Raw genomic sequence first — 20,516 nt, forward strand, 5'->3', positions numbered from 1 at the left:
ATGAGGAAAGGCTGAGGCACTTGGGGTTGTTTTCATTGGAGAAAAGAAGGTTTGGGGTGATTTGATAGAGGTGTACAAGATGATTAGGGGGTTAGATCGGGTTGACAGTGAGAACCTTTTTCCACGTATGGAGTCAGCTATTACAAGGGGGCATAGCTTTAAATTAAGGTGGGGGAGGGGTAGATATAGGACTGATGTTAGGGGTAGGTTCTTCACTCAGCGAGTCGTAAGTTCATGGAATGCCCTGCCAGTAGCAGTAGTGGACTCTCCCTCTTTATGGGTATTTAAGCGGGCATTGGATAGGTATATGCAGGATAGTGGCTTAGTGTAGGTTAGGGGTGCTTTGATCGGCGCAACATCGAGGGCCGAAGGGCCTGTACTGCGCTGTAATGTTCTATGTTCTATGTTCTATGTGTTGGTGACCTGTATTAGTCAGGGATAAATATCGAATAATAGGGAAGAGAATGGGTCTGGGAGGGATACTCTACAGATGGTCGGTCTGGACTTGTTGAGCCGGAGGGCTTATTTCCTCTTTGCAGGGATTCTAAAAAAAATGAAGCATCAACTGGTTGTCTTCGAACACTCTCGACATTGCGATATTCTCCCTACTGACGTCTGGAGGATAGTGCAAAAGTATGAAGGACTGTCGGACAGACAAGCCAAGAAAAATACTGACATAGTCATACTCATGGCATCATTCATACATTCAAGCCAATCGCCAGACGCTTCCATGACATTCCCGAGGTATGTCCTGACCCACCAGCTGGACAGGCTAGGCAGATGTGAGCAACAGTGGAGTACAGTCACGAAGGATTTGCCCTGGTACTACTACACAATGATTCAGGGCACGAGGAGGTCTCATGGTTACTGCTGATTACAACGTAGCTCAGCTTTACTCCTCCATGTTGAACAACACTTGGAGGAAGCACTAAGGGTGAAAATGATGGCAATCGCACTCAGGGTGGGGGATTTCTCTGTCTATCATCAAGAGGACGTCAGCCGCAGCATCGAGTTGGTCACGTCCTAAAAGACATAACTGTTTGAACGGGTCCAGTGAGGGAACCAACAACAAGGGGAAAAAACATACTTTGTCTCATTGTCATGAATTTGCGAGCTGCATATGCATCTATCTGTGAAAGTATCAGTAACAGTGACCATCGCGCAGTCCTTTCATTATATTCAGTGGCACTGACGTATTGTTAAATGAATTCAAACTTCGAACAAATGTAGGAATTCAAAACTAGACAGGTTTGAGGCTCTATGGGCCATGGACAGCAGCAGGACTGCCTTCGAGCATAATCTGAAAACGCATGGGCTGGCATATTCCATACTCAACTACTCCTATCAAGCCAGGGGATCAAGCGCCTTCAATGCATTGTATATCAGGGGTCATGCCAGGAGCAGCACCAGGCATACTTAAAACTGAGGGGACAACCTGAAGAAGCTTTTTAACAGGATGAACTGCAGACAAAGAGTAGATAAAACTAAGTAATCCCAGAAGCAATTGGACAAATATCAACTGTGGTGTTCTGCCACACCCAGACATCAATGGTGAAAGACAACTAAACTCGCTGGAGGAAGCGCCGGAAAAATCCTCACCCTTACTGATGGAGGGGCTTAACCTATCCATGTAAAACGTAAGACCGCAACATTTACAGCAATAATCAGCCAGAAGTGCCAATTGGGTCATCCATTTTGCCCAACTACTGTGGTACCTAACACAACAAATACAAGTTTTCAGCCATAGAGCCACAGAGAAGTACAGCACAGAAACAGAGCCTTCAGGTCAACTGGTTCATGCCGGCCAGATCACCGAACTTAATCTCGTCCCATTTGCCAGCACTGAGTCGATATCCATCGAAAATCTTCCCATTCAAATAGCCATATAGATTTCGCTGCACGGCTGCAATTGTACAGCCTCCATCACATCGTCTGTCAGCTCATTACGTCCACCCAATGTAATGACAGAAGAAATAACCCCTTTGGTCCCCTTTATATCTTTCCCCTGTCACACTAAGCCTCCGCCCTCTAGTTGTGGACTCCCGCACCCCAGGGAAAAGACTTTGGCTATTTATCCTATCTATGCCTGGTATGATTTTATAAACGTCCAAGGTCATCTTTCAGCCTCCGACACTCCAGTGAAATCAACTCCGGTCTATTCAGCATTTTCTAATATTTCAAATTCTGTAATCCTGGCAACATCCCTGTAATATTTTACTTCACCCTTTCAAGTTTCACAACACACTTCTTTTAAGAAGTAGACAAAAATTGAACATCATATTCCAACAATAATAACAAATGCCAATTCCAAACTTAAGGTGACCTCTCAAAACAACGGACAGCATACCAAACGCCTTCTTCATTAAAACACCCACCTGCGACTCCACTTTCAGTAGTTATGAACATTCACTCCAAGGTATCTTTATTCAGAAACACTACCCCAGAGATTACCAGAATGATTATAAGTCCTGCTAAAGTTTGCTTTCACAAAATGCAGTACTTCATATTTGATCTGAATTAAAATCCATCTGCCACTCCTCAGAACCTTATCCCATCTGATCAACATCCAGTCGTACTCTAACGTACCCTTCCTTACTGTCGACAACACCTCCAACATTGGCATCGTCTGCAAACTTACTAAATATGCCTCCTAGGGTCATATCCAAATTATTTATGTAGTTGATGAAAAGTACTGGATGCAGCATCGATCTTTGTAGCTCTTCACGGTTCACAGTTCTCCATTCTGAAAAGCTTCAATGCAACTTCCAGCCAGTTCTGTATCCAAATGTTATCCTGATCTGTAAGTTACTCCCACATATCTGTGACTTAGCCATAAATCACCGCAAACCTTCGATCAGATTCCATGCTTTATCACTCTTGAATATCTGTTCTTAAAACAACAAATACTGGAGATCACAGCGGGTCAGACAACATCCATGGAAAGGGAATAAGGTAACGTTTAGAATCTTGCTGACTTCTCATTAGAGATGGCATGAAGTGTGGAGGATGCGACATTTCTGAATTGTGTGTGTTGCTCGGAGTGGAATGCGGGGTAGATAAAGTGTGTTAATAGTTCGGCTTAAGTGATTAGAATGTGATATTGGAAAAAACGGTGGTGTGTTTAGTGGCAAGTCTGGAAATAAAGGAGAGTCCCAATAGATATGTACAGAGGGAAGAGAGGATGAGCAATAGAGAATGCAGGAAGTAAACCTAAAAAGAAAGTAAGGAATCACAGTGCCTTTACAATCTGTCTTTACAATACACAAAATTATATCCAGATAGTTATAAAGTACTTAATCTGTAAACGAAAGGTTATTGCTGGATATGTACGCTATGATAAGCTTGAGCATTGCACCAGCCAAGGATTAAAGAGTGGGCATGTGAACTGGACGCTGTGATAAAATAACTGTCTGTGGGAAGGCCGAGGTCAACTTGTGCATGGACCGCAGTTGTTCTGCAATGTGGTCACCCAGTCTGTACTTGTCTGTCCTTGACATGCTACAATGCTCCAGCGAATCGCAGTACAAAGTGAAGGAACTACATCTCACCTTCAGACTGGGCATTTTGCAGTCATCTGGACTTAATACTGAGTTCTGAACCTTCAGAAAGTGAAACCACTCCCATTCCCACCCAACATAATTCAAAATACCTGCGGATACTAGAAATCTGCAATAAAGCAGAAGTTGCTGAAAAAGGTAAGGAGGTCTGGCAGTTAATGTGAAGAACTGACGTTGTCAGGAAATGTCACTCCATCAGAAATATTACCTTTCATTTCCAATTTGTTCACTTTCTTTTTGCTTAACTGTTTGCAATTTCTGTCAAAATGTGCTCTCTCACCCTCACCTCCACTATTGCACTGGGGCAGTCTGTTCTTCCCAGCCTAGCAGTTAGACACACATTCTGCCATTCCCACATTCCAATGACTTAATCTGTTCCATCAACACCTTTTCTCCCTAAACAATCCAACCCCACCTATTACTGAAACTTGACCCTCTCAACATGAACACGTCAGCTCTGATTATGAGTCAGCTGGACTCAAACCGTTTGCTTGCTCTCGCTCCGTAGATGCTGCCTGACCTTCAATATTTGTTGTTTTGTGACCCTGCCCAGCGTGTACTTTGTGCCCCTGTAAGCTGAACGTGGGCCTCAGTGATACCGAACCTCAGCGGCTCCCAGAGCCCAAGTTAGTGTAATCAGCACCAGCGGACAAGCGGCGAGCGTTCCTGGAATAAGAAGCACGTTGTGCGGCAGTATATTGAAGAGCGAAGGTCAGTAAGTTGTAATTCTTTCTCTCTCTCTCTCTCTCTCTCTCTCTCTCTCTCTCTCTCTCTCTCTCTCTCTCTCTCTCTCTCTCTCTCTCTCTCTCTCTCTCTCTCCCTCTCTGTCTGCCCCTCTCCATCCATCTCCCCGGGGATGCTGCCTGAGATATTGAAGTATTGCAGCATTTTTATTTTCTTGGTGAAAGTGAGGAGTGCAGATGCTGATGATCAGTGTCGAGAGTGTGGTGCTGGATAAACACTGCAGGGCAGGCAGTCTCCGAGGAGCAGGAGGATCGGGGCATCAGGGGTTACGTCTAAATCCTCGATTTCCTGCTTCTGCGTATTTTGTGTCTATTCTACGAACTGAACATCAGTGGCTTTAGTGAAAGTGCTGCTTCACATCAGGATGCGTAGTTGAATGAGGAGGTCTGTCCTTGGCCTTCTGCGTGGGTCCCTTTCTTCATGTTTCATTTCCATCTGCAGTGGAGGGCAACGAGAAACCAAGTATTGCTGAGATTGACTAACTGCAATGGGAAGCTGTGACCATAACTATTCCAAGGGTGTAATTATTAAGCTGAAGGACTCGTATCAAGTTCAGCCATTAATTGTAGGATAAAGCCATATTCGGAATGTAATTTCCATCTAATGTTATGACTGGGACAGGAGCAAGAGTAAAAAGGTCAACTTCACTGCTGTGTTGTTGTGCCAGTTCTCCCACAGCGCTGTTCACTAAGGAGTTGCAGGATTGTCAGGCAGCAGCTGTAATGAAACAGCGGCGTATATCCACAAGAGTGCAGTGTGTGTCTAGGCGGAGACGACATATGTGATGGTCAGAAAAAAAGAACACTGGTCTTAAAGAAAGTATCTGTCGTAGCTCGTGTGATGGAGATGGTGAAAACCATGTCCTGAAGTATCTTACCACACTCACTGTCTCTCTTACCGTTTAGGGACTGAAGGTGGGAGGCTTCCCCGCAGATTAATCGTGAAACGGTTGAGTATTTATGACAATCCAGTAACTTTTCGTGGTCAATATTTCTGAATGTGTATAATGTAAATTACCGGAATCAATGAACCCAATTTCACAACTTACATCAGCGTTACAAGCAGTTCTAAAGCCATAAGACGTTGGAGCAGCAATTCAGCAACTCAGCCCAAAGAGTCTGCTCCAGCATTCAATCATGTGTACAGGCAGGAAGCTAGAAGAACACTACAAGCCAGGCAGCTTCAGGAGGTGTAGAATTCGACATTTTGGGCGTAACTATTCTTCAGGACTGAAATAACTTTACACCAAAATGTCGTCCTGAAATAGGGTTACACCAGAAACGTCGACTTCTACACCGCCTGATACTGCCTGGCTTGCTATGTTCATCCCAGCCTCCTGCCTGTGCACTCCAGTTTGAACTCCAGAATCTGCAGTTCTGTTTTTCTCTGTCCAACATTCAATCATACCTGATAACCTTCTCATTCTCTTTCTCCTGCCTTCTCCCAATAATCCTTGATTCCCCCAACAATCAAGACCACAAATACCTTATTCTTAATTACACTCAATGAATTAACCTCCACAGACTCTTTTATGCCAATGCTTTCCAAAGTGTAACAACTCTCTGACTAACGATGTTTCATCTTATTTCTGTTATTAAAGATCTTCCCTTTATTCTCAGGCTTGTGCCACTTGTCCTAGTCTCTCTTACCAAAAAGAAATCCTGCCAACATCCACTCTGTGCAGATCATTTAGTTTTCCGTATTTAGGATTCTGGATGAAGGGCTGTTGCGCGAAACCTCGATTCTCCTGCTCCTCGGATGCTACCAGAACTGCTGTGTTTTTTTCCTGAACTGCAAACTCAGACACATCCAGTATTCTGTAAGTTTCCATTAGATCACTCCTCATTCCTCTAAATTCCATGCAATATAGAACATTACAGCACAGTACAGGCCCGTTGGCCCAAGATGTTGCGCTGATCCGTGGAATCAAAATTAAGCCTATCTAACCTACACTCTTCCATTTTCGTCCATATAAATATCAAATGAACATTTAAATGCCCGTTAAAGTCGGCGAGTCTAGTGCTGTTGCAGGCAGGGCATTCCATGCCCTTACTACTCTCTGCGTAAAGAACCTACCTCTGACGTTGTACCTCTGTCTATTTTCCCTGAAGTTAAAGCTATGCCCCCTCGTGCTAGCCATCAACATCCAAGTAAAAACGCTCTCATTGTCTACCCTATCTAATCGTCGAATTCTTTTATCTGTCTCAATTAGGTCACCTCCCAAACGTCTTCACTCTAAGAAGGACAGTCTCAAGTCACTCAGCCTTTCCCCGGAAGACCTTCCCTCCATACCATGTAACATTATAGGAAATCGCCTCTGAACCCTTTCCAAAGCTTCCACGACTTTCCTAAAATGAGATGACCAGAACTGTGTACAATACTCCAAGTGCGCCCTCACCAGAGTTTTGTGCAGCTGCAAAACTCCCCCTTCCTATCAGCTTCTTACTCTCGGAATGACTCACTGCTCTGTTTCTTGAATTACTTGACCAGGGCCATTGCTTTTTACTGTCGTTCCTCCTCGGCTCCTCTCTCAGCTAATTGGACCCAGCTTCTCCCTCATGACCCTGTAGTTGCATTGAAACAGCTGTAATGCCATTACTTCTGATTCACACTTCTTTCTCTCAAATTGCACTGTAAGAGCCTATAAACGCATTACCTCTTAAAGTTTCCTTGTCCTTAAGCTCCTTAAGCTCCATTTTCAAGCCTCACTGCAAAAAAAAGTAAATTCAGTTTTACCAATTCTCAGTGGGTATGACAAATCTGCTCCAAAAAGCCAACTGACAGACATTCCACTTCGGACCAGATTTTCTAAGCCTTCTGTATGTTAAGATCTCCAATTATCACTTTAACTTTGTCATTCCTGCACATCTTTTGTATCTCGTGGGGTATCTTGCGACCGACGTCCTGACTGCTGATTGACATTCTATACATAATTCCAACAACGCTTTTCACACCTTTGCCGTTCCTGAATTCCACCCAGTCAGATTCTACAATTCTGCACCGTCTGACCCTACTTCGTTTACTACTACTAGTTTTATTTAGTTTCTTAATCAGAAGGCAACCCCATCCCCTTGTCCCCGCCGATCTTTGTTGCAGGATGTGTGTCCTTGAATATTTGGTTGACAAGTCTGACCAGCTAGCAGCCATATTCACTTTTTCCTCATTAGAACTTGCTTTGCAGAGAATCATGGAGGTATATTTCAGACCAAGCGTTCAAATTAGACATCCTATCATGAAATGAGATTGAGTCAATTCATCAGGTCTTGAAAAGTATCAATATTTGAACGTTTGCCTATTCTGTCTACCGAAATGTTATCAGACATCAGTGTGACCAAGAGAGATCCACTCAGGTGAGTGTTCCAGTGAACTGACTGTGGAGGGAGCATTGGACAGTTACACAGCCTGAATAACGTCACACCATTCTCAGTGGGGAGAAAGCTTATTCCTGTTCTGTGTCGAGGCAAGAAGTCAGCTGATCATTCAATATCTGGATTAGTGGTGCTGGAAGAGCACAGCAGTTCAAGCAGCATCCAAGTAGCTTCGAAATCGACGTTTCGGGCAAAAGCCCTTCATCAGGAATAAGGGCAGTGAGCCTGAAGCATGGACAGATAAGCTCGAGGAGGGTGGGGGTGGGGAGAAAGTCGCATAGAATACAATGGGTGAGTGGGGGAGGGGATGAAGGTGATAGGTCAGGGAGGAGAAGGTGGAGTGGATAGGTGGAAAAGAAGATAGGCAGGTAGGACAAGTCCAGAGAAGTCTTGGGGACAGTTACTGAGCTGGAAGTTTAGAACTAGGGTGAGGTGGGGGAAGGGGAAATGAAGAAACTGTTGAAGTCCACATTGATGTCCTGGGGTTGAAGTGTTCTGAGGCGGAAGATGAGGCGTTCTTCCTCCAGGCGTCTGGTGGTGAGGGAGCGGCGGTGAAGGAGGCCCAGGACCTCCATGTCCTCGGCAGAGTGGGAGGGGGAGTTGAAATGTTGGGCCACGGGGCGGTGTGGTTGATTGGTGCTCCCTAATGCGCTCTGCTAGGAGGCGCCCAGTCTCCCCAGTGTAGAGGAGACCGCATCGGGAGCAACGGATACAATAAAGGATATTAGTGGATGTGCAAGTAAAACTTTGATGGATGTGGAAGGCTCCTTTAGGGCCTTGGATAGATGAGAGGGAGGAGGTGTGGGCGCAGGTTTTACAGTTCCTGCGGTGGCAGGGGAAAGTGCCAGGATTGGAGGATGGGTTGTTTGGGTGCGTGGACCTGACCAGGTAGTCACGGAGGGAACGGTCTTTGCAGAAGGTGGAAAGGGGTGGGGAGGGAACTATATCCCTGGTCGTGGGGTCTGTTTGGATGTGGCGGAAATGTCGGCGGATGATTTGGTTTATGCGAAGGTTGGTAGGGTGGAAGGTGAGCACCAGGGGCGTTGTGTCCTTGTTGCGGTTGGAGGGGTGGGGTCTGAGGGCGGAGGAGCGGGATGTAGACGAGATGCGTTAGAGGGCATCTTTAACCACGTGGGAAGGGAAATTGCGGTCTCTAAAGAAGGAGGCCATCTGGTGTGTTCTGTAGTGGAACTGGTCCTCCTGGGAGCAGATCTGGCGGAGGCGGAGGAATTGGGAATACGGGATGGCATTTTTGCAAGAGGTAGGGTGGGAAGAGGTGTAATCCAGGTAGCTGTGGGAGTCGGTGGTTTGTAAAAAATGTCAGTGTTGGTGGGTTTGTAAAAAATGTCAGTGTCAAGTCGGTCGTCATTAATGGAGATAGAGCGGTCCAAGAAGGGGAGGGAGGTGTCAGAGATGGTCCAGGTAAATTTAAGGTCAGGGTGGAATGAGACATGAGAACACCTGCACCAAGGAGAAGCCATGGAAATGTGCGGAATCTGGGAAGAGATTCAAGCATCCATACAAGCTGGAAACTCACCGACACACAAACACTGGGCAGAGACCATTCAGCTGCCCCAGGTTTAGCAACAGATTCAACGATAAATTCTTCCTGTGCAAGCACCAGCAAGTTTCCACTAGGGAGAGACTACTCCCCTGTTCTGAGTGTGTCAATGCATTATCTTGGTTAACAAGCCTCCTTGTACACTAAATGTTTCACACTGATGCGATACCTATCAAATGTTCGCAATGTGAGAAGAGGTTGAAAAGCAGACAGCACGTGCAGAGACAGAAATACATTCACACAGGAGAGAGGTTATTCCCCTGCACTGAGTGAGGGGAACGAGTTATCTTTTACAACATCTTCTGAGACACCATCTAGTTCACACTGGTGACAAGTTGTTTAACTGCTTCCTCTGTGGGAATGGACTTACTCAGTCCTCCCATGTGTTAAGACACTGGCGTGTTCACCAGTGACTGTGGCTGTTTTTGTTCTTTTTAAAAAAATATTATTCCAGATCCCTGGCTGATTGAGAGATTAATGTGATGGAGTTTTGATCCAGCATTCTTTAGAAGCAGGTCCCAGATGCAGTGGAACAGAGAAATATGTAGTGCTTTTGATGTAATATGGAAAGGCCAGCAGAGGGTGGCATTTTGTCACAATCGATACCAGAGGAACCGAGCATGAGAGAGGGAGTCTGACATTTGATTAATTATTTCTCCCGTTGCAGGCAGAACTGAGCACTCACGCATGCGCGTGGATACATACACATGCATATCATCATGGTTTATCTTTTTAATTAACTCACGTTCAATTTATAAAATAAACCTGTGTTAGTTAATACAATAGAGCAGCGTTATCTCTGTTTGTATAATGGGTTGACTCATTTGTAAAATTCTCAAAAACTCACTAAAACACACCTGCTGACTTGTTCATTTCTATCCAACTCACACCTTTATTAATCAGTGTGAAAATCGCGTATTCCACTGTTGTATAAGATTGCAAACATTGGATGCAGGACCCTGTGTTCCATTATCGAAATTCACTTGTTTTCCGGCTGCTATTGATGTGTAACGGCAGCTTTGTCCCTGAATGGATTTTACATCTGGGGACAGAATGTGTGAGGTGAGGAGGTGGGAGAGGAGGGGGGTCTGACAGAGGCGGTCTGAAAAATATAATTGCGCTATTGATTCCTCTGACACCTGCTTTCTCACCCAATATCACGAAGATACTTGTTAGTGTGCTCCATAGCTGGGGGAGGTTTGCCCCAGTTAGAGAGAGCTGGGAACTGGCTGGATAAACTGGGACTTAGGCCGACTGGGTGTTAGGTTTGCCGGTACTTAAAGTAAGTCTGGCAGCCATATTTTGAACATAAAAGGGAAAGCGTATTATGTGGCAAAAGGAAGGGGGAAACCATAGGATTTTGAAGCTTACAAAGACAAACAGAGGGCGACGAGAAAAGATATAAGGAAGGAACAATCTAAATAAGAGGATAACGTAGCTAGTAATTTAAAGGAAGAATGTAAGAGATTATTTAGATATATAAAAGGCATTAGGCAAGCGAAAGTGGACATTGAACCACTGGTAAATGACACTAGAGAGATAGTCATAGGGAACAGGAAAAGGCTGAGGAACTGAACATTTAGATTGTGTCAGTCTTCATGTCGGAACACTCGAACAATATCCCAACAATTCACGAGAGCGAGGGGTCAGGGTTAAGTATGGTACCAATTACGAAAGAGAAGATGCTAGAAAGTCTGAGTGGCCTGAAGGTGGATAAAACATCTGGACCAAATGGATTGTACCCCAGAGTTGTGAGGATGATAGCTGACGAGATGATGGAAACGTTATTGGTGATCTCTTAGAATTGCTGGAGGCAGGGCGGGTACCACTAGTCTGGAACACCGTTAATCTGACACTCCTGTTTAAAAAGGCCTACGGCAAAATGACAGCAAATAACAAACTGATTATCATAAACTCGGTCATGTGTACGATCTTTGGAATCCAATTGTGAAGGATGAGATTTTTGAATACTTGAAAGTGCATGGTACAGCTGGACAAAGTCAGTATAATTTCATTAAGGGGGTTCATGTCTGACAAATCTGCCAGAATCCACTGATAAGTAAAACGCAGATTGGACCAAGGATATCTACCTCGGCAGGAAGAAGGCCTTTGCCAAGCTGCCACACAGACGACTGCTAAGTAAGGTAAGAGTCCATGGTGTTAGAAGCAATTTGCTAGCACGGATAGAAACTTAGCCGGTTTTTGCAACAACCGAGCAATAGTATCATGGTCACCATCAATGCTTCATAGTGCAACGTTTTATTCATTTGAAATGAAATCCACCCAGATGTCTGGCAAACATGGAAAATAGGAATCGAAGTAGACCATTTAGCCCTTCTAGCCCACTCCTTACTCAATATTATTAGAATAGATCATCCATTCAGATCCCTGTTTCCACTTTCTGGGCATATGTTTCTTCCCTTCATACCTAAGATCTGTGTACAAAATGGTGAGACATTCACCAGTGTCCAAAGACTGTTAGCCTGGGCCTCTGAATGACCAATCCAGTGACAGCCACATGAGATTGCTGAATTTCCTCACTTCTGAAACGCAAAAATATGAACATTAACAAGTGTAGGCCACACGGCCGCTCAAGGTGTTCTGTCATTCGCTAAGATTGTGGCTGATCTGATTTGAACCTCACCTCTACAGTTCTGCATCTTTCATCCCCTTGGTAATCAAGAATCTATCGACATCTGTCCTCAAATAAAGAAGAAATATCCACTGACTTTTGAGGAAGACAATTCCAAATTCTCCCAACCCTCTTCGAGAGAAATTCTGTTTCCCCATCTCAACATACGGCAACTGAAGTGCGATACTTTCTCTCTATGACACCCCCTCTGTGTATTTGGAACTCACCATAAACTAGTAAGAACACGACCAATGCATAATTAAACTTGCCGAACAACTATATGGGCAGCCAAATGAAATGGCCAAATCCTTTGCTGTTGGCTTTTTGGAGTGTTGAAGGCGTGGTGGCATTATTGCTGGATGATTAATCTAGAAAACGAGATGTCCTGCAGATCCCAGGTTCAATCCTTGCCGTGGTAGGTGGTCGGATTTGAATTGCGAGATTAATGATGGCTATGTAACTATTTCCGATTTTCGGAAAAACCTACCAGTTTCGCTGATGTCTTTCAGAGAAGGAAACCGCGATCCTTAGCTGGTCTGGCCTACATGTGACATCAGACCCACATCAATGGTTTCTCTTAACTGCCCTCTGGGCAATTAAGGATTGTCTACAAATGCTGCCAAGTCAGCAACGCTCACATTCGATGGATGAATTAAAAAAAAACAAGGCACTGCACCCACTTATACAACCATGGCACTGCGGAGGTATAAGGGAGCAGCTGGGTCAAATTTACTGGGAGAGGAGCATAGCAGGAAATACAGTAGAACAGAAATTGCAGGATTTTCTGGGACTAATTCAGGAGACTCAGTAGAGATTTATTCCGAGGTAAAAGGACCATGATGCAAGAAGGATGAGACAGTCACGGTGGAAGACATGACTAATATCCCAAACATTTAATAGATTGAGCAGGAAGAACTGAGTGTGGTGGCTATCACGAAGGAGAAGATTCTTGATAAAAAAAAGAATGGCAGAAGGTGGATAAATTAGCTGAAGCAGATGGTCTGCAGCCCAGTGTTCTAAGGGACGAAGGTGAAGATATAGTGCAGGCGATATTGGCGATCTTCCAGGAATTGCAAGATTCAGGGAGGTTACAAGTGGACTGGAAAATTGTTAAGGCGACACCCCTGTTGAAAAAGGGAGTAAGGCAAAGATGGAAAATTACAGGCCGATTAACCTCGCATCAGTTGTGGGTAAATTATGTTATCCATTCTGAATGATGACCTTCCTAAATACTTGGGCGTGTAGGGTAAAATGAAGTAAATTCAGCATGGTTTCAGGCCTGACAAATCTGTTAGACATCTTTGAGGAAGTAATGACTATGTTAAAACAAGGCGAGCCAATGGAAGTTATCTACCTAGAATTCAAGAAGGCCTTTGACAAGGTGTCGCACACAAGGCTTCTGAGTAAGATAAGGGAATGTTTTAGAGGCAACAGAGAGGATCGCTGAAAAACTTGGATGTCTGGCTGAAATCAGAGAGTGTTGATGTAGGGGCTTTTGCAGGATCGCAGGCAGTAACAAGTGGTGTTCATCACGTCTCCGTATTGGGACCACCATATTTCACTTGATACATTAACGATCCAGATGAAGGAACTGAGGGCAGCCTGGCTAAGTTTGCAGATACTACAAAGATAGGTAGAGGGGCAGGCAGCATTGAGGAAGTGGGAACACTGCTGAAGGATTTTGGTAGCTTGACTGAGTGGGCAAAGAAGTGGCAGATGAAGTGCAACGTATGAAAGTATGAGGCCATGCACTTTGGTTGGAAGATCAGAGGGATGGGCTATTTTCTAAATGGGGAGAACATTCCGAAGTATCAAGTGCAAAGAGACTTGAGAGTTGTAATCAAGGATTCTCTCAAGGTAAACTTGCAGGTATGGTCAGAGTTAGGAATGCAAATGCAATTACAACATTTATTTTAAGACGACTTGAGCATAAAAGTGAGGATATATTTCTCAGGCTCTAAGACTCTCATGAGGCCATAGTTTGAATATGGTGAGCACCAATGGGCGGCATACCTGAGGAAGCATGCATTGGCCCTTCTCCGTGTTCAAAGGGAGTTCACGAGAACCGTCCAAAACGGTCCGAAATGGAATGAAACACTTAACAAATGAAGAATTTTGAAGATTCTGGTTTATCGTTACTGTAGATTAGAAGGATGGAGGGGTATCAAGTTGAAACATACAGAATACTGACTGGCCTACACAAATGGAATGTTGTGGAGAGATTTCCATTGGTAGGAGAGACCAGGACTAGATGCAACAACTGACAGTGGACAGAAGATCTTTTCGAACAGATATAAGAAGCAACATTTTCAGTCAGAAAGTGGTGAATCTATGGAATTCGTTGCAACAGAAGGCTGTAGGGTACAGATCATTGAATGTATTTTAGACGGTGATCGATAGGTTATTGTTATCAAGGGGATCTAGGGTTATAGGGAGAAAGTGGGAGAATTGGCTTTCAAACCTTATCAACCATGATTGAATAGCTAAGCAAAGTCGTTGGGCTGAATGGTCTAATATCTGCTTCTGTGACTTTTGGTTCACTTTTTACCACGTGGACTGCGCAGAAGGTACATATCAGATAACTTATGTCTGTTTCTCAGTGTGAGAGAGAAAGTGGGTACTGATTAAATTTTAATTCATCTATCTTGAACCATACATGTAGCATCCCCTTGGATCAGCATCTGCCGTTCATCGAAGACAGCGAGCGCGAAAAACTATCTCGAAAGATAAGAACCACTGGAGGGCGAGTATCCACTCCTCAGTCTCCATGTCTTCCGTGAACTCTTCTCTGACAGCCTCTGACTGATTTTTCCATTTTCCATCTCTCTCTGTTTCTATTTTAGTCACTCTCTCGTTATTCTCTTTCGCTTTTTTTCATTAGTTTGAATTTGAGACCCTTACCTCCTCTTTCTGCTAATGTTTTCTCCCCAGTTTGCATGTTTCTGCTTTTCTTACTTTCGTCTGTTTCTGTTGTTTTTTTCCACCCAAGATTTCTCTCTCTCTCTCTATTTCAGTCTCTTTCTTTTGTACTGTATTGACTCGTGAAATAGTGAAAAAAAACTCTACTTTTTAAGTTTCCATTGATGGGTTCGTCTATTGTAAGCATATGACTTTTTAGGGGCTGACATAAAAAATGCTCAACTCAGTATGGTAATTCTGGAGGCCCGGAGTTTAGATTCGAAGCCGAAATTGGAATGCAACGCCTGCTGGATTGGATGACCAGGCGGACGACTGGCTGTTAACAAATGCTGACCTGTTCTTTGTGAAGAACTATCGTCGACTATTACACGGCATATATGGAATAATCCAGATATATTTGGTCAGAAATTGGGTTTCGCATTTTACATGACGTCGAGTATTACTTCAATATATGTAAAACTGACCTCGTCTTCATGTCTTGTTATCTATTGAATTTCACTTTAATTCTTCCTTCCATTTTGTGATCAGTGCATTCCCCCTGCCGTGCCATGTTCCCTGCCTTCCGACAGTTCCCCAGCCTTGTTTTGCAGCCTGTCCAAATATTAAGGAGTCCACACCCACATCGACATATGAAAATATTGCACACCCAAGCATTTGTGCTCCCATGCCATTGGTTCCTCCCCCTCCCCAGCTAGATTTGAATGCCCCCTTCTATTTTACAACCTCTAAATATTGCTGTTCTCCCAGCTGCACGTTTTGCATTCCCACCAAAACTGGATCCACCATTGTGTCCCCTAGAACTGGACAAGTCATGGGCAAGTCATGAGGCGTTGGACAGGATCATGATTATCGAATGAAGAACTGAAATAACACCTCTTGTGCAGCGAACCTTCTGTAATCCTGTAACTGTCATCTTGCTGTGCATTAACGCAGTCGGACACAGACTATTGAGTCGATGCAGACGTATTTACCACTGCCCCAGGGAGTGGGATTTAGTGCAATTTTAGACGCATCAAAACATTTGTTCGGGATGCACAATTGAGGCAGCAAATGCTTGGAAGTGCATTACATTTGGTGTAGAGCGTAAATTTGGGGGGTCTGTGTAAATGGGGGCAAAGTATTTTTCGAAAATGCGAGGAGTTAAGTGATCATGTTGTGGCTGTCCACGAAATGGGTTAGGCAACTGCATGCAACTCTTTGCTCCTTGCTATAGGAAGAATGTTGTGAAAGTTGAAAGAGTTCCAAACAAAATTACAATGAAATTGCTGTAGATGGAGGGGTTGAGCTCTACGCAGATACTGAATAGTTTGTGGCTATCGGGGCATGAGGGGTGATTTTATGGAGGTATAGAAACTCATTAATGGCATGGAAAAGCTGAATAGCAAATGTCTTTTCCATGGGGTGGGGATTCTCAAACGAGAGGCCACAGGTTCCAGATTAGATGAGAGATATTTTTAGGGGAGCTGAGGCCAACATTTTTATACATAGTTTCGTAACTGGAGCGACTGCCAATGGAAGTGCGGGAGGTTCTTACAATGAAACATTTAAAAGGAATCTCGATGGGAATACGAACATGAAGAGGTTGAATGGATATGGGGGAAATGCTGGCAAATAGGACTACATTATTTTAGGATATTTGCTCGTCATGGACGAGTTGGACAGAAGTGTCTGTTTATATGTTGTACAACAATGACTCTGTGACAAACATAAAAATGCGTTGATATATTTCCAGGTCGAAGCAAACCCCAGCAGAGAAGGACTGTGATAAAATAACGAGATAGATGGGAACAACTAGAATACTGAGGATCACCCCTTCAGTCTATCCATGCCTTAACTTTTGTTTGTATCTGTTTGACTTATCCTTACTCTCTCTCCTTCTCAATGTGTGTCCGATTTTCTCCTATATCTCTGTCCCTATTTCTCCATCTCCACTCTTCATTTCTCGTTCTCTTTGTGTCACTTTTTACCTCTTTGTTTTTCTCTCTCACGGTACCTTTGTCCTGATACCTTTTTTCTCTCTTGCACACTTGTGTGGTTCTCCATGTCCCTATCCCTGTCAATGGGGTCTCTTGTTTTAGGACTGAATCCTGATTGTCACTCTCGGTTCTTTTTCTGTCCATCTCGGTGTTTAATATGATGAAATGCCTTCCTGGACTGGATGCCCCACATCACTGCATAAGTAGCAAATCTTGGAGGATGAAACATGAAAAGCTGTGTATCTCTCGCAATGCAAAATTAAAAAAAACTGGAAGAACTGTGGATGTTGTAAATCAGAAACAAAATGAAAGATGCTGAAAAAGCTCACCAGGCCTGGCAGCATCTGTGAACTAAGCTCAGAGTTAGCATTTCGAGTCAGGTGCATTGGAAAGACTTCATTTAATTTGTGTAACGTCAGGAATATTGTGCAAAGACAATTCATTTCCACATAGAAGGAGGAGCACAATACTTATCCATATGAGTATGTTCCACACCAATGAATCTCAGTCCAATTGCAATCTTTTTCACAAAAGCCTTGCATGTGTGTCTGTGTGTGTTTCTGAGTGTGTCTGCATATCTGTGTTGATGGTGCTCTTAGTTTCAATGTCTCTGTGAGCTGCTGCCCTTCCCCTCTCCGTCTTTGACTGTAACCTTGAGGGTTCTCACCCTTCAACATCCCCTGCACAGTGTTGTGTTGAGGCCAGGAGAGATTGTATCCCTTTCAAAACAAGTTAAATTCGTTGCACCAGTTTGCCCCTTCACTCCATAACAGGAAATTTCGAATAAGATTGCATTAGTGCAGCAGCCAATCGGGAAGCTTGATGATGGAAAATCGGGAGCCCAGACATTAGTTATCATTTATTTGGTGGGTGTATTCTGATAATACCATGTATTCGCCTGCCACAAGTTCTCATGTCGAAACGGCTTATATGACTGTTTGTGACATTAGCATTGCTTCTGTAGAATTCTTCGTGAGAAGTGAGACCTCTTTTACAGTAAAACATTTTCTTATTAACGTTGCATTTAGCTTCAACCCACCGAATGGTTTGATTTTAATGGAGACATATAAGCTGAAAGGAACCCCCAGCGGGAAATTATATTCTGTTAGCACAACCCAAAGAAATTGTGCATGATTGAGAAGCCGCAGGTTTCCAAGCTCACCTCACTCCATGCACTCAAATCATACATCTCTGTCAGGATGTGATGAAATACTCCGTACTTTCCTGGATTAGTGCAGCTACAGCAAATCCTCGAAGCTTGACAACAGTCCGCTGGTTTGCACCACATTCGAACATTCCTCCTACACCCGATCCTGATTAGCAGCAGGATCTACTGTCTACAAGATGTATTGCTGAAGTTGACCCAAGATCCTGAGACATCACCTTCAATACACATGTACATTTCCATCCTGGAGGACAAGTAGAGCAGATGCGTGGAAACACCAACATTTACGAGTTCCCTTCGAACCCTATCACCCTTATAACTTGGAAATATATCATGTCGTCTTTAGCGTTGCTGCATCCAAATCCTGGAATTACCTCCTTCACGACATTGTCCGTCAGTGTATAGCACATGGGCTATGGCATTTCAAGAAGGCATCTAACTGCCACGTCCTTACAAAGCAACTAGTGTTGGATAATAAATGTTGAACCCAGCGAGTAATGCCATCATCCTACGAGTGTTTAAATAAAAACTGGACTGGAATTAGTGGGTGAGCTCTGTGGGCTGCTCTGAGGAGTTTTATTTATTCATAATGCAAGGAATTCAGATACCAGTTAGTTTACTGTGTTTCTGATATTCGCTGTGAAACGTTCCCTGTATGTGTTTGTGAAACATCTTGCGGTTTGCAGCATGAATCCAACTGTAATGAGATTTGTGGAATAGGCAGGTAATCATCAAGACTAAATCCTTGAATGACATAATATAAGAAATGTAGAACATAGATTAAACAGAGGAAGATGAAGCTCCCAGAACCGGTAAGGAGCCAAACCACAGACTTCCTTCTGCTTTCCATATCTGGGTCTCTGTAATTTTACCCTTGCTATCACACTTCAGACTCTTCCGAAATTTACTGGTCACTACAATGTATGTGATTGATAGAGCATTGAGCAACAGATTTAAGGCGAATGTCAGTAAAGGAGTTAAAACTGAATCAAGTCAATTTGATGTCACACACTAAGTCTCAGTGAAGTAGTTTGTTGTTGTGTTGGGGAGGGAGCGTAAGTCGAGGGTTTAGGATTTGAAATGTGTGCTCTTCCAGGTAGGGTAATTACAGGTGTCCAGGATGGAACGTGTCACCTGAAAGTTTTGAAACTGATGAAGGGCTTTTGCTGGAAACGTCGATTTCCCTGCCCTTCGGATGCTGCCTGACCTGCTGTCACCTGTGTCACCTGAAAGGCAGGGTGAATAAAACAATCAGGGATGGGAACACCCTGCCAGTGAGTGTGGTAAAGCATAGGTACATTGGACGTTTAGGATCAGAAAAACAATGTCAGGGAGTGTGGGGGATGCAAGTTCATATAGTTATAGAGTCCGACAACATGCAGTCAGGCCCTTCAGCCTAAATCAGTCCGTGCAAACCAAAATGTCCATTCAAGCAAACCTGATTTCACTGGACTTGACCGATATCCTTCTGAACCTTTCCATCCATGTGTTTGTGCATGTGTTTTTTTTTTCTCACGTTGTCAATCTAGGGGTTAGGATAATCTACACTGTCGGTGAAAGTGAGGGCTACAGATCGGAGTCTAGATTATAGTGGTGCTGGGAAAGCAAAACAGTCCAGGGAACATCCGAGGTGCAGGAAAGTCGAAGATTTTGGCAAAAGCCCTTCATCAGGAATGTCGATTTTCCTGCTTCTCGGACCATGCCTGGGCTCGTGTGGTTTTCCAGCACCTGTCTAATCGAGTCTCTTGAACGTCATGCCTAAGAAGGCGGGCGATGTATGGTTTGTCGTGAATTTGGCGTCTAACATGCTGCCTCAGAGTTTAATTGGTTTAGCGTCTGGAACACACTGCCAGCTAGTGTGAGGAAGGCGGGGTCAATCAAACGGTTAGGGTCTGGACACCTGCCTGAGAATGTTGGGTGGCAGGTTTGAGGGGTAAGGGATTGAACGTGCTGCCTGAGAGTGTGGGTAAGACAGGGTCACTCGAGGGGTTAGAATCGAGACATGCTGCCTGAGAATGAGGGAGTGACAGGGATGATCGAGAGGAGAAGGTCTGAACGTGCTGCCTGAGAATGGGACCGAGACAAGATAGATTAAGATGTTCGACTCTGGACCATCCTGCTTGAAAGACCAGTTGGAAGGAATTCAATCAGGAGCGTACGGAGTGGAATGTGGAGAAAAAAATGCAAAAGGACACTCCAAAGGCAGTCACTCAGCAGAAATCTCTGACAATTCTTGATGAAGGGCTTTTGCTAGAAACGTTGATTTTCCTGCCCTTCGGATGCTGCCTGACCTGCTGTGCTTTTCCAGCATACACTAATCTGGTCTCTGGTTTCCAGCATTGGCAGTCCTCACTTTTGCCTAGAAACCTCTGATCGTGCGGTACACCATCTGTACTGACCTCTAACAGTTCTGCTCACAATCTGTATGGAACCTCCAACATTAGAGCCCTCCCTCAGTAGTGAACCTTCTACAGTGCAGCACTCCATCAATGCTGTCCATCTGATAGTGCGGCTGTCTCAATGTACTGACAATCTAACAGTGCGATTCTCCCTCAGTATGTACCCGACGAAATTCTGGCACTAATTCAATATTG

This window comes from Chiloscyllium punctatum, chromosome 35 (assembly GCF_047496795.1).
Source record: "Chiloscyllium punctatum isolate Juve2018m chromosome 35, sChiPun1.3, whole genome shotgun sequence".
Classification (NCBI taxonomy): Eukaryota; Metazoa; Chordata; class Chondrichthyes; order Orectolobiformes; family Hemiscylliidae; genus Chiloscyllium; species Chiloscyllium punctatum.